Source organism: Taudactylus pleione, unplaced genomic scaffold (genome assembly GCF_031769625.1).
Source record: "Taudactylus pleione unplaced genomic scaffold, aTauple2 ptg000066l, whole genome shotgun sequence".
NCBI lineage: Eukaryota > Metazoa > Chordata > Amphibia > Anura > Myobatrachidae > Taudactylus > Taudactylus pleione.
This window is the reverse complement of record NW_028284468.1, coordinates 15,392,901-15,412,600: the sequence shown is the minus strand read 5'-3', so window position 1 is coordinate 15,412,600 and position 19,700 is coordinate 15,392,901. Positions and strand designations below refer to the sequence as shown.

Sequence of the window (19,700 nt, the reverse complement as noted above, 5' to 3'; positions counted from 1 at the left end):
CGTTCGGCCCGCCATAGCTGTCGTTATCGACAGCTACAGCCTGGCGCTAGCCAATCCCCACAGCAGGGACAGCGCTGTCCCTGCTGCGGCGGCTGTCGGCTCCAGGCTGCACATGGGGATCTCGCGATACTTGCGAGTTCCCGCACATGATCAGTGGAGCCGGCCGGGACAGAGACACAGTGCATCAGCACTAGGCTGATGCGCTGTGGTCTCGAGCGGGTAGCGCCGGAGGGGGGGGTTAACGCTCCCCCTCTCCGGCCGATGAGATGTTTTTACATCTCATCGGTAGTGCTTCCTGCTTCGCCTCGGTAAAGAGGCGAAGCGGGAAGCGTTATAGCGGCACGTTAAGTACCGCTATCATACATCTACCCCAATGGCTGATACCTACAGTGCGGTACTCAGCGAGATGGGAATTGGTGGAGAAGATAATTGCGCTATCTTCTCCATTATCCCATTGCTGAATAGGGGATTTACATAAAATATACGGAAATCATAGTTTCCGTATTTTTTATGTAAAAAAATCAATGCTGGATAGACCCCGCAATAACTATCCTTTGTCTGGCAACAGTTTCTAAGTTAAACAATTGGAGAAGATTGCAGGAGTGATTGTGACCACTTTGTGGCGCTGTGTGCGTAGCTGAACCGGACTGAGGGCGGGACACAATGTAATATTATAGGAGGGTAAAGAGCCTGGAGTACATCTAAAGCTAGTTAGTACCTCTCCCAATACTGGCCTCTCCCTAGGGCAACCAGAGAGTGGCATACTGAGGTCTGAGAGAGGAAGTGCTAGGGCTTCCATTCATTCACACGCTTCCTGGGCAGAGGAGCTGCGGGATATATCTGGCTGCTTCCAGCCTTTCAGACCTGGCTGGAAATAATCATCCTTGTGGATTAGTACTTACAGAGCAGCGGAACGATTGGATAGAGTACAGAACTTTTGGATATATCCCTACAAAAGGTAGTGTATGTTTTTTATGAATGGGAATTAGTTTGTTTAAAGAGATTCTTCACTGCGTACTTACCCCTAGAGTTACATATTGCTGCCAGGAACTTTGCTCTGTAACCTATAGATGGGTCTTATCCCAGTAACTGCAGGATGCCTGGCCCGGCAGAGCTGAGTACTCCCATTGTATGATCCACGTGTCCTACACCTACAGTAGGTCTGTAAGGGAGATTTAAATGACCAGTCCTGATCTTCGTGACATCCAGCTGTGAGATCACTGCTCCCTTTGAGACTTACCCTAGATTTGGTAAAGGGCTTGGTCATTTGTTTTTTTGTTTTTTTTGGTTTTGGCATTAAACCCAGTGTTTGTGAGCTTTTCCAGAGGGCAAATAGCGCAATTGCCCAACTGCCTTTGTTTCAAGAGCTGCATAGCTGCAGAGTTTGTGTACTGTACAATGCTTCTGTTTGAGCTATCTTATTAAAACCTTTGCATTGAAATTAGCTTGTAAACTCCATTCCTTTAACTACAGAGAAACAAAAATAAATAAGTTGTAAACTGTAAAGCACAAAGAAGTAATGAGTCTGTCTCCAGTGATGTCTGTGTCTGTCTGGGTCCTGTGTTGTGTTTTTTTTCTTTCTTTTTTTTTGTAAACTTAAAAAGCGTGAGAGCTCTCAGAGTAGGGTTGGCAGGGCTGGGGGTGCAGGATATATGATCATACATTCACACCTCCGTGGGGTTATTTGTCATCAGTGCGTTTTCTGTAACTAGAATCAATTACAAAAAAACAAGAAAAAATCCTGAATTTCAAGGAATGTCTGGAAAAGCCACTGACTAAACTGAGCTTAATATAGCAAGTTCTGTGAATCGCATAACTTGATAATAGGTCCTATTTCACTTACACTGGGGGAATTTTTTTTTAATTAAAATCAGGCTTATTCCTAGTTAGATGTAGTAATGTCATTTTCCTGGTGAGGTGGGTGAATGTAGTGTAAAGAGTTTATGGAAAGATCTTTGGTTGGTATAGGAACATAAGTATGCCTAGAGTCTGGCTAAACTGTCATTATTGATTAGTTTATTAACCTCTTATTTCCCAGGATGATGGAAGCTGATTCTCTGGTAGAGAATATGGAGAATGTTTGTCAAGATGCCCCCTTTTTTATTTTTAAATTATCATTATTCTCTGTCTGTTATTACCCAGTTTTGTTCTATTAATGTTTACAGTTGTAAAGTGCAACAGAATATGTTGCGCTATATAAGAAACTGTTAATAATAAATAAATTATTCTCTGTACAGTTTAGGCTGAACAAAAGACTGTTACCCACCCTGTGACATATATTGTTATGCTGTTTACATGGATTTTGCTGCAGGCATATCTCTTTACATACAAGATCTAAATATAAATGCTAATGAAAGAAATGAGTTGCAGTACAATATCATGTTGCATTAACATTCATTATTTGTTGATTTCTATGCATCCTCTAAATGTGAGAATCATTGCTACTGTGATTACTTAAATCTGATACTTGTTTAAAGAGAGTGCTTGAAATCTGAGCATCAACTGTTTTGCTTCTAGACAGAAGTTTTGTCTTGTTTGAAGGTTACTTGTAATCGCTGATAAAGGGTTAAATATATAACACTGCATATGTCTTATCTTCTTGTATTTGTAGTTAAACAAACTTGTGGCAGGTATTGCCTTTTGGTTATGTAGTTTAACTGGTTTTATTTGTTGTATTTATTACCGGATAGTGCATTGTATACTGTATTGGTACTGAATATGTAGGGCTATTTAAACAAAGCTTAGAAGTATTCTCATTTTACATTGCATTGTATAGTTGGATCTGCTGATAATATTGCCAGAAGCTCTTGGCTTTCAATGTATTATGCACCTCTGGCAAATGAGAATCTGCTGTGGCCAGACAGTTGCTCTATGGCAGTGATGGGCAACTTGATCCACTTCAAGGGATGCTGTGGTTCTCTATCCTTCAAAAGGGCTACACATTACCCCTAAATCTCAGTAACAAGTTTAAACAATGCGTTTTAGTTAATGAAATATATGACAATCTGTAATGACAACATAACTCCCAGCATCACAATTGCAGACTGTGTCATGCCCGAAAGGGGGTGTGATCACTTCCCATTTGGGGTCCTATTCGCTTCAGTGGTTACACCCCTGCGGGCATGCCTATCGCTTTCCTTCCATAGTGCTGGGCCTCCTCAACTCTTTCTTCCCTAAACACTTTTTCAGTGCTGATGGCATTGAAAGGGCATCAAACAGTTGGACGTACTTCTCCACTGTACTCGAACTATGACATTGGGCCTGATTCAGAGCCACTCGTAAGTGGCAGCTCGTTCGCTCCGAGCGATGTTTGCCCAACTGCGCATGCGTACGGATCGTTATACGCATGCGCGAACCAGTCAGTGCGGCCGAAATTCATGTGCTCGCAAAATAGCGAATGCCTGCTAATTTGAGTGACAGGATGAGGCGTATGTGGGTGGTAACAGGGGAAGGTGCTTGAAAACGGGGAGTGGAGATCCGATCGCAGGCGTGCTTAAAAGGTCAAAACGGGCGTTTTATGGGTGTGCATATTTAAAACAGCAGCGTCATTGACCACGTCACTGGGTTTTTTTGAAGCCAGAACTGCTCGCAAAATTGTGGTAGCAAAAACCAACCACAAGAATAGCGAGCAGTTCATACCCTGTTCGATGTACTCGATTAATCTAATAAATAGCGGACATGACGTAGGATGCGAGCGGCCAGGGGGCGTAGTTTCCCAAAAAACGACCGCAAGTTTTGTACGCTCGTTCAGACCTAGAGGCGTGAACAGACCGCAAACAGCGAACGGTTCATTTGAATAGCCACCCCTATTTTCAGGACGAGCGAGCGCTAATTGCGTCCGGCTCTGAATCAGGCCCATAGTCCTTATAATTAGGACTGCATAAGTGTTATTAGCTCATGATAATCCAAAAAAACATCTTTTGCTCTCCATTTCCTATACATATCTCTACTGGATCGATGATGTCCTTTAATATAATACCATTCACATGTTAGCTACAGTGGTGAATATGATGATCTACATTTTTTATATTCACTTAATGAATGAACCGTGATGATGAGTAAGTGGTTTCTAAATGATCCATTCTTTCAGATATTCAATTTGATTACTCCACTTCCATTCCTGTATACTGATCTGTCTCCTTCATGTTCAATGAAGTCTCTTCGTGGTATTTGGTATATCTAGTGTATGTCTCTGTATTGTGTAAGTGTATTATAATTAATGTGACAAATTGGTTGATTTTAACCACGCTGCTTATACTTTGTGCATCTCTGTCCTGGTACTTCTTCATTCTAGGTATTGCAGGTATTGATTTTAAATGGTCATTGTATGTACTGGGGATATTGGCTTAGCGCTTTTTGTTTGTTATCTTTATTTCTTTGGGGAGGTTTGGCGATGGTAAAAGGGCAGTAGCTATTTGTTCTGGAAAAAAAACATACAGTAGTACCACCTAAAGGAATGATTGTAAGTACATGATTATGAAGATCTACTGTAATATTATCTCCATACAGACGCTGGACCCAGTGAAGTTAAATGTAATTGCTGTCATCTTTGTTTCTTTTGATGATCTCCTTGGTGGCAACAGCAACAATAACACAATCACAACTTTTGCCAACTTGAAAAAGTGTCCTGGCTCTGTGCCCTGCAATGGGCACAATGCCTTACACAGGGCAGGCGGATAACAAGAAGTATGCCTTTACAGCATAAGCCTCTTCCAGTCCCACGACAGGAAGGAGATGTAGTTAATGTAAATGGTGAAGGACAGTCTTGGTTGCCAGCAGCTGATTACTTCTATTATTAGTTCCTCTTTCGCATTTCCAATGTGCATTGGCTTTTCTTATCCAACCATAACTGCACAAAAAGGCCAATCGCCAGTTGGTGCTTTTATATTGGTGGCTGATGATGCTATAAAATCTCTCCCAGGGACGACTGCGTCCATGCGGACTCTCTTTCTTGTCAGCATAGTTGCTAAGTAGATTCTGGCTACTGTACGTCTGCAAATCTTTGGGGAAATGGTGGCAGCACCATTTTCCCAGTCATTTCAGGTAAGTATAATGTATTGGTACAGTGTGGGCCCCCCGGACCCCTGATACGCCTATGACCATTCCCTATCAGCACCTGCTATTGTTATTCCACTACTTTATGTATCATTTGTACCCACACCGATTGAAAGCTCATTTCATGTAATTGAATGGAACTGGTCTGTATTATTAGTTCCTCAATGTGCAGCATTTGGATTCTTGAACACTTCATTGAGGTATCTGACATTGAGATTAGCGGGACGCCGCTACATCTCATTTTTTTAGACATTATATACACCCATACGTTGTAAAGGTGTATTACAGGTATCAAGGTTGGCATATTGGTTTTGCATGGATTACTAGAAGGCTTGTAATAGGAAATAGTGGTTTTTGCACTTACCGTTTTGTATTGAGTCGCCTTTGCCATTGATATAGATTCTTTTACATAATCAATTATTCTTCTGTTAACCCTGCTTGTATTTGTCTGAGTACAAGTAAAATAGTACATTTATACTCATTGTTGTCATTATCACTTCTCACACATTATATATGTATATTAGATTGGTCAGGTAGGACCTCTACTACATCCACTAAAATATCTTAAGCCTTTCTAGTCCTAAGAAGATAATAGTTGTGCAGCACTTGAACCCAATCTTTTTCAAATATGATATTAAACAATCTTTGTAAGTCACAGGAACTCAAAACCTACATCAGTAACTCTTGTCGATTGTGCTGTGTTCTGAGCTATGTCTCACCAAAATCTTATGATACCCAAGGTACAATGTTGTATAGATAATATACCCTTGAGTGCGGTCAGTGTCCAAATACTGTGGGGAACCCTAAACTTCTTAGATGTTTGTAACAGCAAGATCAAAGCTCAACTATTATTAAATAAGGGTTGAGTATTGGCACTGTTTAGAAGAAATGGCACACTTCAAGATTATTGAACAATACTGAATTTAATAGCAGTTAAAAAATTCCAAGTATGAAATATTTTACACATTAAGGGGTCTATAGATATACAGCAGTGAATAGCACTTTATCACTCTCCTCTTGTGATAATATGGCTTTTCACAGCTTCATCAGAGCAGGAATTCTCCAGTGGTGCCCCTTAATTAGTGTAAATATCACTTCCTCATACATTAGGATGGGGAATGTGATTCCAAGAAGAATGGAAACCTTCTCTACTCCAAAAATTTTCGCCATCTCTGGATGACCTAATGAGGGGAAACTCTACGGGTGGTGGAAGAAGATCAGGAAAGATTAATCTCTTCCTGCCTCCTCCCTTCCTCACCAGTCGCACTGACCCCCGTTCAGTGTCCATAATCCCTGAACACTGACGTTTTCAGTCTCAAAACAAAATGAAGGTTTCTTATGGAAAAATAACTGTTCCACGGTACTGTACTTTGAGCGATAGTCTGACAGTGAGTGTAATTGACTAATTGTGGTTTGCTGCCAGCATCTTCACCCCCACTCTGAGAATACCTAAATCCAGGACAGGAGAGATACAGGGGGATCTGGGGCCATTATACTCCCCATGTAGACTTTTTGTCCGGAGTGAATCTTGTTCATTGCTCGGTGACTTGGCACCAAGCCTTTGACAAGTTCTTGGACTCAACTGTTAACCTGAACCTGCATAGTACATTACCTGTAACATGTAGTACACATTAACTAATTCAGTATTTTGGGTACTTCTAGCTGATTCCAAATTATGTTTGGCCTGAGTGGTAAAGTTAATAAAAAAATGCCACTCCAACTGGTGTGTGTTTGATAGGCTACATATAATACAGAGGACCTGATTAAGAGGCGGACGCTAAGGTTAGCGCAACCAAAACATTTTATGCTGCGTGACTGAAGCTTTATGCCAATGCAGCAGCCAGGGAAATTTGTACAGACTGCGGCACTAATCCATCACTTTGTGTAAATAGATGCATTATTGATCGTACATCGGTCACACCATCGACCATTGCACCAGCCCAATGGATGAGCAGAATGTCCTTATGAACATGGTCACCGAAATCAGTGCGACATGCCCACGTCTTGCTAGCCACTTCTCTGAAATTCCGTGACACTGGGTCCATAGGAATGCATACTCAGTGCGAATCGGATCCATGTGCAAACTGAAAATACCGTCCCCTTGCGTCCGACATGGACATTGTGCCCACCTCTGAATCAGTCCCAGAGAGAGTTAAAGTACATTTGCGATCAAGGAGAGGGATTACGGATGTGTGTAAGGTAAAGTGGGCGTCCTTATGTTGTGCTGCAGTGGCATAGCAATCGCAATGGATTCACATACTATCTCAGTTAGTTTACGTGCGTCATCGCTATTTTTAACCAATACAGTAGCCTATTAAATTGATCAATTATCCAATGTGAACCCAATATTTAGTTAGATAAAAAGGTATATTTGAAATTTCAGTATAATATTGGATGCATAATATGACATATACACATATTACTGCTACATTATATGTTTCATAGTGAACTGCCTCAATCCTACATATTTTTTTTTATTCCTCTATGTATTTGTATATATTAGGAGATTAATTTTTAAAGTAGTTTCTACTTCAGGGTCCATAGGGTATCCACAGGATACCTTGGGGTATAGGTGTGACGTCAGTCGCTGGGCACCATAGAGTTAAGCTTTTCAGCCTCCCAGGATGCACTAGGGTCCCCCTCCTATACCCCGCCCCCGAGCCAAGGCACCTCAGTTTAGTTTGGTGTCCGGCCGGCGTCGGGTGCACCTGTCGGAGTGGGGGCTAGAAGAGCCCCTGAAGCTTTCTTCAGTGCAGCTGTGGCTGCACATCTGGATGTACAGCATGGACAGTCAGTCCTGACGTCCATGCTGTCTTCCCTACACCCCTGCCGGTACCAGAACGCCGGTACCGATCCGGGGATGCTGGTGAGCATCTGGGGTCACAGCTAGCGGTGACCCCAGATGTTCCGGGCCATGGCCTGATCCAAGGGGGACAAAGGTAAGCAGCGGGGTCCCGCGGTGGGTCCCCGCTGGTCACATGGTCCTAAGTCCCCAGGCAGGGGGCTCCCTGGGGACTGGCTGCAGCGTGGAGCCAGGCGACCAACCTGCGCTTTCCACTACCCCCTGGGACAGCGGACCGCAGCAGAGCGGTAGCGCTGCGGCGTCCCAGGGGTTAAATGCATGCCAGGGGAGCGCGCCTTCCCTGTCTCACAGCCGGCGCCTCCCCCGCTGCACACAGCCCTCTCTGCATGCTGCCGACTGGTCCTGTGGCAGCGCTCCTTCCTCAGGCCCAGCCTCCTCTCTGCTCCTCGGCGGCCATCTTCTCCAGAATGCATGGTGAACACTGCTGGAAGCGCTGGACGGAAGCATCGTGGTCTGGGTCCCCCCGCATACCTCTCCTCCGCTGTGGTCAGGTCTGTGTATGCAGCGCTGTGTCCTACCAGGCCCTGTGTCTGCGTAGTTGAGTGATCAGCGCTGTTAGTGCAGGAATTGATTTTCTTTGCATTGTATGTGACTGTGCTAGCGCTGCTGCCTGTAACTTTTCTCTAAACTGTCAGCTTTATTACTGTCCCTGTTCTTTCTGCTAAGCCCTTGCGGTGCGGTGCTGCAGGGTGGTCTCCCGCCTATTTAAGTTATAATTGGTGAGAGAGGTCACATACGTGGTGCCATCATGTCCGAAAGTGTTTTTCCCCTCCGGCTACAGTGTACTACGTGTAAAGTACCGTTAGCGGAGGGGGAGGGTAGCGCGGAGGGCCTTTGCCGGCAGTGTTTGTCCATGGCGTGGCCTCTTACGGTTACAGCACCGGTACAGGAGCCGCCCTGGGCTTGTTTCGCTCAGGCGCTTACAGCCTTAGTGGGCAAGTTAGCTCCGCAGCCCGTGTTTACACCGATGGGTTTATCCCAGCAGTCAGTGGTGTCGTCACCCATGCAGGATTTCCCACGACAATTGGTGGTACCCCACAGTCTCCCTATTTCCCTGCTCCCGGTTTCTCAGGAGCCAGCGTGGGTTAACTCCCTGACGAGTTCTGTACAGCACTTGTCGGATGTGTTGCAAGGGGAGTCTGTGATGCGGCCGCATAAACGGCCGGTGGCGTCTCTGTCGGCTCCTTATGAGGATGACGAGGGGACGTCTGATGATGGGGAGATTCTGGATCCTTACGATCAGGAACCTCTCCATACTAAGGACGCTGATGCTAAGTCCAAAGTATATATTCCTGGACTTATTCGGGCGGTCCGCACAGCCTTGGTGATTGAGGACGAAGTTCCCCCAGCGGCTAAATCTAAGTATGCCTTTTTCAAGGATGTGAAGGGCGATGCCACAGTCTTTCCTCTTTCGGGTCAGTTGGTGGACCATTTAGAGGAGGCGTGGAAACAGCCTGGCAAAAAATACCAGCCGCAGAGACGCCTGGCGGTGGCTTATCCATTCGCGGATAATTTTTTTGCAAAGTGGGAATCCCCTCCACAGGTGGATTCTCACGTGACCCGTCTTGTCCGTAGTGCCACATTGCCGTTGCCATCCATGTCCTCCCTTAAGGATGCTACGGACCGCAAGGTGGAAATCTGCCTGAAGTCCGCTTATTCCCTTGCGGGGGGGGGCAGCACGGCCGGCTATGGCCATTTGCTGGGTTGCCAGAGCGATGGAGCGCTGGGCGGATTCATTAGAGGCTTCTTTTGATTCCGACTGTCCGGCCGAACAGGCGGAGTTGATTGGCAATCTCCGTGATTCGGCCACCTACAACGAGGCAGCCCTAGACATTAGTACTCTGGTGTCTAGGATTTCTTAAGCAGCGGTAGCTGCTCGTCGCACCTTGTGGCTGCGATCCTGGAAGGCGGACGCAGATTCCAAAAAGGGTCTGGAGGCGTTGCCGTTTACCGGAGAAGTTCTCTTCGGTCCGGATCTGGATAAGATTGTGGCCACGCTGGCGGCAGCCAAATCGTCTTGTCTCCCGTCGGCCGCTGCTCCTTCTGGTTCTGGACCATCGTCCTTTCGGTCATCTAGGGCCCAGGGCAGGCCCAAACCACAGTCGTTTCCTCGACAGGCTGGTCCTAAGAAATCGGCCAAGCCCCGGAAGCAGGCATGGAGTACCAGACGTCCGGCCCCCAAGCCAGATGACAAGCCTGCGGCCTGACGGTCCGGGCCTCCCTTTGGGGGATACCAGGGTGGGAGGCCGCCTGCTACAGTTCGCCCAGTGTTGGTCGACCACTACGACAGACACTTGGGTTCTGGAGGTGGTTTCCCACGGATACGCCCTCTCCTTCCGGCACAGACCCCCGGCTCGATTCTTCACCACGGGTCTACCATCAGACCGGAACAAGGCTACGGAGCTGCGGAAGGTATTGCACACTATGCTCCAGGCTGGAGTTATAGTGCCTGTTCCATTCTCCCAGAGCTGCCAGGGTTTCTATTCAAATCTATTTTTGGTACAGAAACCCAATGGGTCATATCGTCCGATTCTCAACCTCAAAGCACTCAACAAGTCTTTGCGGGTCCTGAAGTTTCGGATGGAGACCCTACGGTCCATCATTCTGGCGCTGGAACCTGGGGACTACATGGTGTCATTGGACATACAGGACGCTTACCTGCATGTCCCTATTCTTTTGCGCCATCAACAGTTCCTCAGGTTTGCAATCCGCTGCGACCACTTCCAGTTTCGGGCATTACCTTTTGGCCTGGCGACAGCACCACGTGTTTTCACCAAGGTGATGGCGGTCTTGGCGACTTCTCTGCGGCTGCAGGGAGTCCGCATGTTGCCGTATTTGGACGACCTGTTATTGGTGGCAGGATCTCCAGAGCTCCTGTTACGCCACTTGGACCTGACCATTGCACTGCTGCAACGGCACGGCTGGCTAATCAACTGGCAGAAGTCCACTCTAATCCCGTCTCGGAGGCTTCTGCATCTTGGAGCCTTATTGGACTCGGGACAGCAAAGGATCTTCGTGACGGAGGACAAGATCTCTGCTTTACAGTCAAGGGTGCGCAGTTGTCTGCACAGCCGCCGGGTGTCCTTACACTTGGCGATGAGGTTACTGGGCTCCATGGTGTCGGTGTTCGACATGGTGGAATATGCCCAGTTTCACTCCAGACCTCTGCAGCACCTGATCCTGTCCAAGTGGAACGGGCTGCCTCAGTCTCTGAAGTCCCAGACGATTGTGCTCACCCCGGAAGTTCGCCTGTCCCTTGCGTGGTGGTTACAGACGACCCACCTCAACAAGGGACGTCCGTTCTGGGTTCCAAATTGGGTCCTGTTGACAACGGACGCCAGTCTTCGGGGCTGGGGAGCAGTTTCAGGTCCACACTTGTTCCAGGGCAGGTGGACGCCGACAGAAGCGGAGCTTCCAATAAATATCTTGGAACTCCGTGCGGTCTTCAATGCTCTTCAGCAGGCACAGCGGTTTCTCCAGGGTCACCCGGTGCAGGTCCAGTCGGACAACTCTACCACCGTGGCCTACATAAAGAGGCAAGGAGGAACTCGCAGTCGGGCGGCTCTCGTAGAGGTCTCTCGGATCCTGGTTTGGGCGGAGCGCAATCTTCCGGCCATATCAGCGGTCTTCATCCCGGGAGTGCTAAATTGGGAGGCGGACTTTCTAAGTCGCCAGGACGTTCATCCGGGGGAATGGTCCCTGCACCCAGACGTTTTTCAACTACTGGTGGACAGGTGGGGTCTTCCAGAAATCGACCTCATGGCATCCCGGCACAACAACAAGTTGCCGGTGTACGGGTCTCGCACAAGAGACGAAGGGGCGTCTCTGGTGGATGCTCTGTCCGTCCGGTGGACGTTCCGGTTCGCATACCTGTTCCCTCCGGTCTCCCTTCTTCCACGGGTAATCCGGAAATTCAAACGAAGGAGGGACGCTCCTGTTGATAGCTCCCGCGTGGCCCAGACAGCACTGGTTCTCAGACCTTCAGGGTCTGTCCGTGGACAGTCCTCTGTGGTTGCCGCTACGACCGGACCTTCTGTCTCAGGGTCCTTGTCTTCACCCGGACCTGACTCGGCTGTCTTTGACGGCGTAGCTGTTGAGACGGCCATGCTGAGGTCCCGGGGGTTTTCCAGCTCTGTGGTGCGTACCATGTTACGAGCTCGGAAACCGTCTTCCGCGAGGATATACCATCGCGTGTGGCATACGTTCTTCCAGTGGTGTCGACCGAGAGGTTATGCACCGCGGGAGTTTCGTCTAGATCATGGGCTTCGCCTTGCTTCTTTGAAGGTACAGGTTTCGGCCCTATCTGTCTGGTTTCACCGTAGGATTGCTACAATCCCGGATGTGCGCACCTTTATGCAAGGTGTTCTCCGCATTCAGCCGCCCTTTGTTCCACCTGTGGCGCCTTGGGATTTGGCTGTGGTCCTGAGGGCTCTCCAAGGACCGCCGTTTGAACCACTGGGCTCAGTGGATCTTAAATGGCTAACAGCTAAGACTGTTTTCCTTCTGGCCATTGCTTCGGCCAGACGTGTTTCTGAGCTAGGGGCTCTTTCTTGTAGACCCCCTTTCTTGGTTTTTCATGGGAACAGGGCAGTGCTCCGCACTCGGCCCGAGTTTCTTCCCAAAGTTGTTTCCCAGTTTCATGTTAACGAGGAAATCGTTGTTCCGGCCTTTAACTCACCGGGTCTTTCCGTGGGTGAGGCCTCTTTGGATGTTGTGCGGGCCTTAAGGACTTATGTTGACCGCACTTCTTCGTTTAGGAAGTCGGACGCTTTGTTTGTCCTCTATGGCTTCCGTAAAAAGGGTTGGCCTGCTTCAAAGCAAACTTTGGCAGCCTGGATCCGTATGGCTATTTCTGAAGCTTATCTTCATGAAGGCCTACCGGTCCCTCCTTCTCTGAAGGCTCATTCCACTAGGTCTGTGGGTCCTTCGTAGGCAGCTCGACGTGGTGCCTCAGCAGTTCAGATCTGCAAGGCTGCTACGTGGTCCTCTGTCCATACCTTCGTGAGGTATTACAGGTTTGACACCTTCGCCTCTCAGGATGCTTCCTTTCGGGCGGCGGATTCTCCTTTCTGCACAGGAGCGTCCCCACCCTTAAAGAATACTGCTTTGGGACATCCCCAAGGTATCCTGTGGATACCCTATGGACCCTGAAGTAGAAAATATGAGATATGGTAAGAACTTAACCTTGTTATCTCTATTTCTACGAAGTCCATAGGGTTCCACAGGACTCCCGCCCTGTCGCACCTGTGCTGCAGATGGGCTTTGCTCTGGTCACCGGTTTTCCGTCTCCCTCTGGTGAGAATGTGATTCTTGTATGTGTCCAGATCTTTTTTCTCTCTCTTCCTTCTCCTCCTCCGGCCTATGGCTTGATAAGTAACTGAGGTGCCTTGGCTCGGGGGCGGGGTATAGGAGGGGGACCCTAGTGCATCCTGGGAGGCTGAAAAGCTTAACTCTATGGTGCCCAGCGACTGACGTCACACCTATACCCCAAGGTATCCTGTGGAACCCTATGGACTTCGTAGAAATAGAGATAACAAGGGTAAGTTCTTACCATATCTCATATTTTTTTCTATTATTGTGTCAACTTGCAGAATGCACCATTATGTAGAATTACCACTATTATCGTCTTGTCTGAGAGCTCTACGGTCAGTCTTCTTAATGTGAGATAATCCTCTCCCAGTGCAATAGCTTGGAAGCATAGTCTATTGGCAAGAGATGTGTGTGACATCATCAGGGATAGGGAATGACATTATTGGGAAAGGACAGAAAAGAACATTTATTGTGCCCAGCCCATTAAATAAAGCAAAAAAAACAAAAAACTTTTTAGATTACAGTTCCTTTAATAATTCTACCTATCCTCTAGATGTACATGCTTCTTAAATGTATGTCTTTGCAGTTTGCACCCTGTGCTATACTCCAGTGCTGAATAGGGCAGGAAACTCCGCCAACTCTCCCCTTTCTTGACTGAAGTTGGCCAGAGGGGAGACGAGCAATGGGATGGCATCCCCCACTGTAGGCACAGCCTTCCAGCCTGTGTGTCTTTATCTTCCCTTAGGCACCACTGAGGACATGTTTTGTGTTAGGGAGAGCATTCACTACCCACTTTCCCCCTTAGATGCAACACTGAACAATTCTCATAGTGAATTCTTTGAAAGTGAACAATCAGTTACCTGTACTAAAAAAATGTTTTCTAACTGCAACCATTGATTAAGTTTGTTTCTTTCTTAAGACCATCTAGGGTTTATAAAAACTGCTACAAATATGGATATGCTGAACTGTATACAAAGTAATGCATTGTGTGGGAATTTTAAATTGCTCATGAATATGTACTCTTATGCTGGGTACAAATTGGCAGATATATTGACCGATAAATTGATCGGCCAATATATCTTGTATCTTGTATATCTTGCGTCGGCCAGTGTGTACCAGCGATATATGTCTGTGAACGACATCGTTCACAGGCATATCACGTCAGCTCTGCTGCACAGCCAATTCCCTATATATCTGCAGATATATCGGGACATCGTGCTGTGTGTATGGGCGGTCAGCCACCGCCCGTACACTTGCTGCAGAGGCTGCGGGGAGAGGGTGCGACATGCCCCCCTGGTCAGCGGGACCGTCAGATGACAGGTGATGGTTGTTCAGTGTGTATGAAGAACCATCATCTACAGATATATCTGTAAGGTGTGTACCCAGCAATAGACAAAAGCCCTAATTCCAAATTTGGTGTTTTTTAAGAGGATACATAGAGCTACTCTATATTTAAATCAGAGATGGCTATGGGCCTCGTGTTGCAGGCTACACTTCCATACAAAGCATAGTGAACTCTGTTTAATAAATACCGCCAGTTGTCCTCATATAGCCATACCAAATGGCAATAGCTGGGAAGGGGGAGGGCAGTATAGGGAAAAATGTTGAACCCATGGCCCCGCACTGTGAGGCAGCAGTGTAAACTATTGTACTGCCAATGTAGTATTTGAAAGCATAGTGGGGTGTAATGACTTTGTTTATATGATTGCATAGAGCATATGCTCACACAGCATGTTTCTGTACTGTATGTTAGCCACAGTTTTCATTATATACAGTTAGAGAAATGTAGTTTCTGTTGGTATATGGAGTGTGCTACTGCACTACCTCCATGATAAGCCATTACTTGAAGCATATGTCCTATACCAAGATGGCTGCCATTAGGTCTTCTGCACTTGCGCAGCACCATCTTGCCACTGTATATGAGCACCACACAGTACTACACGGATGTGTAGTGCTCCGCTCCAGGTGACCCTGTGATATTCCTGCATTACTGCTGCACATACAAGACCAGATGGTCTACTGTATGCTCCGCTCCATCTCTGCTACCTGTAACTGTGAGTATGACTGTACAAACCAGTGCACTATAATAAACCCAAGCTCCTGGTTATGTCTGTCCGCCTACAAATACTTCTTTCCGCTGGTGTCTGCTATTTACCATCTGTGTACATCACCAAATAGTGCACACATATCAACCGTTTCTACATGAAAACACGTGTGGCCAAAGATTATGCACAATTTTAATATTTTGTGCAATTTAATTAAAGAAAAATAATAATGGCAGTAGGTGATAATGCAACATATTGCTGTTTAACTCTGCCAATACATTTCTAACAAACTACATGGAGACAATCTCAGACAGAACATTTTCAGGCTCTTTATTGTGCTTTTTGAGTAACTTGCCATTGACAGTCATAAGGCATAGCTTCGGGTAGATCACATTTTGACATCGGGTAAAGGGGCTTTCTTTTAAGAAAAATATAATTACTGCAGTTATCCAGTAAAATACTAGAAACAGGTACTGTTATGTTACACAATGGGTGGAATGATTGTGTCATGTGTTTTATAATCAGAGCAATAAAACGTGACTGCATCCATACTATAAACCAGGTGGTGAATGCAACTATTGAACGGTTTGTTGGGTAGAGCAAAAGTTCACATAATGCAGCTTGTCTGTAATTCCTCTTGTTAGCTGTATGTCTGGTACACATATAATTTAATGGATTACATGGGATCCAAAAAAAATCAGTCTAAGAGCAGATAATTTATTTTTATTGAACTTTCTAAGTCTTTTTAGAATTGCACTTTTTTTCCTTAGAGCAAAAATTATATAAAGCTGATTGGCCTTCACACATCTGTAATCAATAATCTCTAGACTTTGGCAATTAACATCTGGGAGTCTAAGATTTACTAAGCTACACAGAAGCCTTTTAACAAATATTGGAATCCTTTGGAGAAATAATAGTGACCTTGTTCGGGTGTAGCTCTTTCTGCAACTATATCGTGATGAAATCCAGACAGACTGATTACAATATGAGCATGTTTTCACACAGCATCACATTATAGTGCCACAGATACTGTAAATTTCACTTGCGATTACTGATTGCTTAGCTAAAGCAACATTCACCATTAATAGTTATATTTTCTCTGAGCTGCTCTTTCCCTTAGTGATAAGAACTGCATGCTTTCCTGTGGCACCTCCATTTTTGTAGTATAGCACTGGCAAAAGTTGCTGTTCACCATTCCAAAATGGCCACTGAAAATGAGTACGAGTTGGAGGATAAATTGGAAGCTGCGAGCTCCATGCTTGTGGCTCCTTATTGGTCCACATGGTCAAACCCACATGGGTGGTAAATGCATCACTGGCTTTTGTTGTGCTACAGAACCCCCAAAATGACTGTTTCCAGGGCCCCCACTAAATGTAAGGGGTAACTTGGTTAAACTTTAATAACTAATTGGGAATGCAGTTTTTACATTACTTAAACACAAGCTCATTATTTTAAAGAAATTAATTTGTTTGGCAAGACAATCCCGAACATATTACTTTGTTCAATTTTCTAGACTTTCTGGAACGGCACATCATCTCAATGCCGAGGAATTGAATTCCCCCCCATAATTACTGAAATCCTTAATTATATTTTCTGTACCTTACTCCTAATACATATAATGTTATATTTTAATATCTGTCTATTTAAAAGTTATAGGAAATAAAGATATCTGAAATCTACAATCATTGAAATTATATTAGAATTTCAAACTCTTGTTTGGAATCTGAGGCTAGGGGCAGTGTCCATCCATAGATGTACTGATGGGATGTAGTCAAAATGTCGACATTGAACCTTTCCGCGTGTGCAGAATTTTAAAATGTGAAACACTGACATTCTGCATGGACCGGCAGTGGAGGGCTAGGTTTAGGGTGTGGAGATTAGGGTTAGGCTGTGGGCGTGGAAGTAAGGTTTAGGCTGTGTGAGCTGATATTAGGCTTAGGCATTTAGGAGGGTTAGGCATACTCACAGCCGGATAACCATTGGACCCTGGAGCCATCGTACCAGGTATGTCATGGCTAGATCACCAGGGACGTTTTGTCTAATGTCGATATTTCATCAGTGTCGTCCTGGCTAGTGTTGACATTGTGAGCATGTCGACAAAATATACCACACCCATACCTACAATTTAGTCTGCTGTACAAAGGAAAGAAACAAAATATCTAATACAATCACAACTATTGAATAGTTGAAATATATTAATTAGTTCCTAAAAACTTTAAATTTATATGCTTGTCAAGCATATTTTCACATGTAGTAGCTATTATATAAAGCAATGTATGTTTTATGTTTAATACACCTTTGTCTTTGTATAGCAGTAAATATATTAATACAAAGACATATTACAAGTTCTTCACCACAGAATATTAACTCACCTGCCGCAGCATAGCTAACAGAAGCATGAGTTACAGTACGTGCCCACCCTATATGGTATGCATTATGCATGTTTTTAATTTTCGAATGTAAGGCATTTAAAATATTCAGGATTGCTTCTTTTCTATACTCTTAATAAATAGCTTATTACTGAACACTTTACACAGATATTATATAGTCATTCACATCAATCCTATCCCCAACAGAGCTTACAATCTATAGTATGTTCCCTATACATGGTGTGAAGCCTTGGAATTTTGCAAATATGGGGAAATACACAGAACAAAGTAGCTACGATACTCCGAGAGATGGTAGTTTGGTGGCATGCAATACGGTACACTGATACATTGGAATTGTTTGTACAACGTGTAGCGTAAGGTACACTGCGGTGTTGACACTTTTGTACAGCGCGTGTGTCTGTCGAGGAGACTGAACATTTGAGTTGAAACAACACTGGAAGCAAACTATACTGAAAAGTATAGTTCTTTAGCAGGAGCATCTATATTTACACAATTCATACTCTGGCACTGTAGAAATGCACTGAGCAAGCTTTTATAGGGGTAGACATGAGTCTTCACTGTTGGAGGTTCGTTATAATAGTGTTCATGCCAGGGCTGGAGAGGGGAAGTGCGCCTGGTGTGAAAACTGGCACTATTGTGCACACCCAAAAAAGGGGCAGGGTCACTTAAAAAGGGGGCATGTCCTTAAGATGTGTCCCCTTTTGTTACTGTAGTGGACATGCCCAGCTCTCACAGAGATGCTGGGTAGCCCCAAAGCTCTCCCTGCAGAGTGAAAAGATGCCGTGCGCATGAGCATTGCATCTATTCACCTGACAGTGATTGTTTCACCATAACTTTTCCCATCTGCGGGACACTGTGGCCTGCAGGTGGAGACGGCACCTGGCACACCTGTCAGGCTGTTCCAACAGGGTGCCGCAAAAAGGGCAGGGCGCTAAAACACATAGCCTCGTTAATTTTGTTCGATACCAATTGATTTTTCAATTCAATAATTTAGGTTGTGCTCAATATACATATGTTCTGTTTACAGTGGTGTGGTGGTATTGATTGCTGCAATATATAGGGTGGGATGCACTCTGCTGAAAAATGCGGTCAAGCCTAAAAAAAAAATGCATTTTCAGAGGTTGGACCACAATCACTGTATGCACTAAGCCGCTTTCCAGAGTTTGGACCTGAAAGGCAATGCCATCTATAGATGACATTGCCTAATAGAAGCCCATGGGCTTCTTATAGGAGTCTTCCCAGGGTTCCCCGCAGCACGAGCATGCGATGGCTGACCACCATACATGCGCAGAAGGACTCCCAGGTCATAGACGTGGAGGTCTTCACCCCGCGAAGGACAGCTATTATCGGGAGAGCTGTCTTTTGCTTAAATATATATGCATATGGCATTACTAAATGCCGGTATACATGCAATCATTGTCAGAAAGCATCCAAATGTGATGCTTGATGTATCCTGCCCATATTTCATCAAGTATATAAACGTAAAACTGTTTTTTTGTAGTGAAAGATCTTCTGATAAGGTTGAAGGGGTGTATTGGGAGGGAGGTGTTCCAATATAGTTGATAACCACAGGACGAGTTCTTTTAGCTGCACAAGATACCATTTTTTGTTATTATAAACTAGGGGGTGCTGCAAGCCATATTTTAGGCAGTAAATGTACTTTAAAATGGATAATAATGCTTTTATTTTTGGGATCTATGAATTTGCATATTCAGAAAATTTCTATTTTGTTTGTAGAATTTGTCTAATCCTGTTTTTGAGCGTTTTATGGCTATTCTAGTTAAATAGTGCTGACTAGAAGTTCCTCCTTACTCCCAAGTAATAAACACAACTATGTGTGCATGTGTCAGACAGGCTATGAATGAATTTCGGGAGGGAACATAAACATGCCATCATTTGGAACAGCTGCCAGATGCTGGTCATAAAACAAACATCAAGCATTCATTACTGTGTTTACAGTATGGGTTTATGAAATGTAACTATTCGATTTAGTGACATAATTCTGAATTCAATGATTGAGATATGAGATATATATTA

The 19,700-nt window shown here is 45.2% G+C and overlaps 1 protein-coding gene across 3 annotated transcripts in view; it reads left to right on the top strand.

Annotated features, from left to right (window-relative positions):
* The first annotated feature begins 716 nt into the window (after positions 1 to 716).
* Positions 717 to 19,700, top strand: part of MYO1B (myosin IB) — a 275,621-nt gene continuing 256,637 nt past the window's right edge. For all 3 annotated transcript variants that reach the window (XM_088466667.1, XM_088466666.1, XM_088466665.1), the window contains exon 1: positions 717 to 958. The gene's annotated coding sequence lies outside the window, so the exon portion shown is untranslated. The remainder of the gene's footprint in view (positions 959 to 19,700) is intronic.